Here is a 4,978-nt window from a genome sequence, read left to right as displayed (position 1 = left end):
AGGTCTGCTGAACTGAGGGTTGGCTTAACAGGTCTTTGCTGCCATATTCATTGATTTAAGTCCAGTTTCCCGGCAGTTTGTATACTCAGAGATGCACAGTAAAACATCGTCTCTGCTATAAATGGAGCGGTTCAGGCACCTCTGCTCTCTGAGATCCACTCTGGCCTTGGCAGCTTTCACCGGCCGGCCCCCGTGAAAAAGGGAGGCTCCCAAAGTGCGCTGTAAAATTAAAAAAAGAAGAAAGACGGTAACGCCAAAGGAATGTCTCACCATAACAATAAGGCCAGTGGAAGGAGGCGCTGACCTCTTGTGTGTTTATTTCCCACAATCCACTGGCGCATTAAGATAATGGAAGTGCTTCGGGAAGACGGACAGCTGAAGGCCAAGCTGGGAAACCGAAGCTCAGACGCAGGGATGGACTGTCGGAGGAGAAATTTACGTCGCTTGGACTATTTTTAATCTTCCACTTGAATCTCTTCAGTCGAATCTGTTTGAAATGTGTCCAGTGTGAGGCTGATGTCATGAGAAGAGGCTGAAGCCCCGCCGCTTCCCTCTGCCAGTTCTCACAGATTGAACACATCTTGCGCACAGATCAGCGAGCTCTGCCTGTACCTCTGGTTTGTTCGCCGCCCTCCGCACACAGCTGGCACGGACAACACCCACCGACAGCTTCAAACGCAGGAGTCCGCTGCTTTTTCACAGGAAATTAAATCTTAATGTCACCGCACTGCAAAATACCTAAAACATTCAAGGCTCTCGAACACTGATTCACAAACTGTGGTGTGTGTATCACCAATGGCACACGACACACATCTATGACAGCATATATTTCAGATTCATTAAAGGTGTGTTTTGCACCTATTGCAGCAAGCCGCCTTCGGTCATCTAGATTCATTATAATCAAGCCATATCAAAGAAGCTTCCACACACTATCCACACTGTCTTCCTCACTTTGAGGTCCTGCTTTGATCTGATGGGTTGATCCATGAGTGCAGGTATTCACGGACTTCCTCCACCCTCCCGTCGTCCTCAGAAGCAGATGGTCTGGTGAGCCGATGTCGGAGGAAATGACCGCAGCTTTCTTGGCACATCTTGCTTCTAGACCGGTCAGTTGTTCCTGTGCCCATCAGATACCAGACTGAAGTCAACTGTAAAGTTCAGGTTCAAAAGAATTACAGCAGATACTTGTTTAGATCTTTTCTGGATGTAATAGTGAAGGCGAGTTCCTCCACAAGGTCTACTGAAAGCTTTTCTCAGTGCAGAGCTCAGGACGAATATGAAGAGAGGGGAGGAGAGAGTGTCGCCTTTGAAACAGCTAAGAAGCACTGGTTGAAAGAAACTTTGTAGCAAGCAAAATCAAAAGCTCACATTGGAGTAAAGAACGTATACTACATTCACGGGGAGAAATAAACACTTTGAACTACAAAGTCAGTTAAAATGCATATCTTTGATTTGTTGGAGAAAGCTTGAGTACTAAATGAAGCGAGAGCAATCACAGTGAGAACATGCAAAGTCTGTAAGGTGAGGTGCTTTCCTAGAATCAAACTAAGATAAGAGTGCAAAACATGACAGGAAAAGAGAGACTAAATTTATCCTTCCTGAAACCAAATGACTTCTCAAGAAATGTAAATATTATATGCAAATGATCAAGCTTGACTGAAGCTATGGGAGCTTTTCAAGACAAACTGAACCGCTCTGTGGTTTCCAATATTTATTAAAAGGGGATGTACGGAGTTTGACAACATTCTTGGTGGAGTTTTGAGAGAACTAAAGCGTCTGAGTGGGGACAGCATGACCTTCCTCCAGTTGTTTCTCTTGCTGGTTGGTTTGATTCGGTTTTGGCAGGAGTGAGGATTAATGGTTGGTCCATTGTGAACCAATCACAGTTCAGAGGATGGTGGGTCACTTTGGTCATCTCTGGTCTTTTTTTCAGCCTATTGTTTCTAACAGGCACTGCTTATACAGCAGCAGTAGAGAGTTAAAGAGGGTTTTATTAATGACGATGACGCATTGCACAGAGTACTGGCGGAATTTATTATTTGCCACATAATCTTCGGGAGGCCGCTTTGTTCACTTCTCTCGCAAGGAGTTGGAGATAATTCAGTGTCTGACAAACAGATGTCAGAGCAGCATTACGTCTAATCTGCCCACAAAATGCTGAAGTGTTTTTCTCAGAGGAACTGAAGCAAAAGGTCCCCTTCAGAGTGGAAAATACGGCTGTTATTTTGTTGGTGTGTTGTGATTTTTGTACCTCTTACTGTGGAAGAGAGATTGTTCGGGGCAAAATAAAATGCTTATTAATCAGAATTTCCATTTGGTTAGAGAACGATATTGTTTTATAATATCCTCCACTTAAGGAGATGGCATACAATGTTGAGTCAGCTTCCATTATCATTTAACTATCTTGTTCTCTTCTTTTGGGAGTTGGAGTGTGGAAGTGAAGGAAACAGAATTAGTCTTTTTCTATTCTGCATGTTGTTTTCCACCAGCCCCAGCAAGAAATTAAGACGAAGATAACCAAAAATGTGCACAGGAACAATTCAATATTTGATATAGATAGAGAATGAGGTTGTGGTGAAGCATTTTGTCGCTTTGGGAATCTGAAAATGACTGTTTTGGTGCAGCGGAGCTGTAATTTTGACCATCGGGTTATTTTCTGCTGCAGCTGTTAGCAGCTGTAGCTCCTAGCAGCATACACAGGTTTAAAGCTCAAGGTTTGTTGCTCCATCTTTTCCTGCCTGCCACTAAACCCCAAATTGCTCCCAGTGGATGGATGAAGTGCCTTAAAAGCAGAAAATTAATGAGTGAAGCATTAATAAAACAACAGAGGTAAGCTACCAGCATGTGGCGTTCATCTCTCAGACATGGAAGCTACTCTTTCTTTATGGCTGCTAATGCTAATGATGCCTCCATGATTACAGAAATAACAACAGAGGTATTTATTATTGGAGAAAACAACTAGTAAAAGTGATCATGATGAAGATAAAGGACCACAAAGCTCCACAGACAAGGTTTCAAATCTAGGAGTATATTAAATGAAGTGATTTTGAAATGGGGACAAACAGTGAAGAAATTTAAGGCAGTTCTACATCGGCCCGTCACTGGTTTACTTTTTTGCCATCTCAAGATGAACACAGCTACTATCTGATCTTGCGAACAGAAAGCCACCATCAAGCAAAGCATCCAGTTCATAGTGAGGTCTATCTGTATGCCACCAGCAGCTTGAGCTCTGCAGGATCTCAATCTGAACAAAACCTCTGTGAAATGCTTGTTGAGTCTAATGGAGAGTCCAAACCCTCCCAAGATTCCTGCACTGACGTGACCCATTTACAGAGGTGTGAGCACTGATATCTGTACTTTAGGGAGCCCCATGTAAGAGGACTGATTCAGTTTGTAAAGCAGGCTTCACCGACCAAATAGCTCTGCAGAGACCAGACACAGGACGTGACAGCTCAGAAAAGTCTTATTCTCACAGCAGTGTGATTGATGTGCATCAGAGGAATTCCTCAAGCCGTTTTGAAGCCTCGCTGCTCTTTATGAGGTGTTGGTGAGTCCTAAGCTGGCAAAGTCCCACCATAATAAACCAAAATGTAATTTGGCACGTAGCATTGTTATGGAAGTTATGATGCGGAATTTACGTCACAACAGACGGCCAGCATGAGTTTTCATTTCCATCTTGAGCTCCAAACCTAAAAATAGCGCAAAGCAGACTGTACAAGAGTGTGAACTTCACTCTGTTTTTGTAACTTTGGTCTGGATCTCAAAGCATCTCTCATCAGCACGCAGGCTGCTAACTAGGTCTTTGTTGATGTTTATTTTCTACTAAGTCTGTGGTCTGGTAATGGACTTCAAATACAGGCATCTGAAAAAGTTTTGAAAGAGAGTTCAAATGTGGACTTTGAAGAAGGCGCTGTGAGAGTTTGGGCCAGTCCCAGACAAAAGAACAGCATGTTCATGGCCTAAATGTGTGGTTTTATGTTGTAAAGTCAGAATGGTAGAAACCCTGAGATCATCTTCTGAAGAACCTTACAGGCTGTGCGATATTAACAGTCTGCTGCAGCGTGCAAAATAACCCTGCTTATGACAGTAAGTCTGATGCGTTGATGAAATTTGTCAAAATATGATATCAAGATGGAGGTATCACCTGTTTGCTGTCGTACCCAACTTAATGAAATCCATACAGTGTAGCAACTACTAAACTTGTAAGACTGCTGAAATGTGTGGGATTTCCCAGAGTCTGTTCATTTAAAAGGTGGCTTCCTTCCACTGACAGCTCTGGGAGTGAACGCTGAAAAAGTAAGCAGTCCCAAACACCCCGGCATTCTCCTTCCTCGCTATTTTCTACAGTATAAATATCTTTATCCCCTCCCTGAAACAGGAGGAGCAGTTACACCTTTGCTTTTCTTGATAATTAAAAGTGGCCCTCCTTGAAAGGCTGCTGTGTTGTCCTCAAACAGTAACCCTTCACAGTTCAATACGAAAAGGCCGTCTGAGCTCCGCTGAGGGGACCATTCATTCCGGGCTCTTCGTGTTTTTTCCTTTCCATGAAGTATCAGCTCTACGTTTCTCTCCATCCTGTTGGCCGCTGCCTTCGGGATGCTGTCAGAGCTGTGGGCGTCAAGGTCGGCAAATGGATGCATGAATGCTGGGCTTTGTGCTGCGGGCGCGAGTGGGCTGGGATCGCCTCGTCTCCTACCGTCTAGGTGGAGGCACAAGAAGGAAAAAAGCACCCGGTTCTCCTTACCATAAGGTATAAAAACTCTATTTTTAACATCAAATTCCGTAGTTAAGTGCAGTTATTTTTCAAAAACTGAGCGGGTTTTATTAAGATTGTTCACATCAGGAGGAAAACTGGGAAGGTTCCAGCTGGAGTTGAATAATAAAATCAGTTGTTGCAGAAGTAGAAGTCTGCGTATCCAGCACTGAAACCTTTGGCCTCTTTCTTGGGGGGAAAACCTGCAGGAAGGAAAGTAGAGGA

Source organism: Salarias fasciatus, chromosome 15, assembly GCF_902148845.1.
Source record: "Salarias fasciatus chromosome 15, fSalaFa1.1, whole genome shotgun sequence".
NCBI lineage: Eukaryota > Metazoa > Chordata > Actinopteri > Blenniiformes > Blenniidae > Salarias > Salarias fasciatus.
This window is presented reverse-complemented; position numbering follows the sequence as displayed.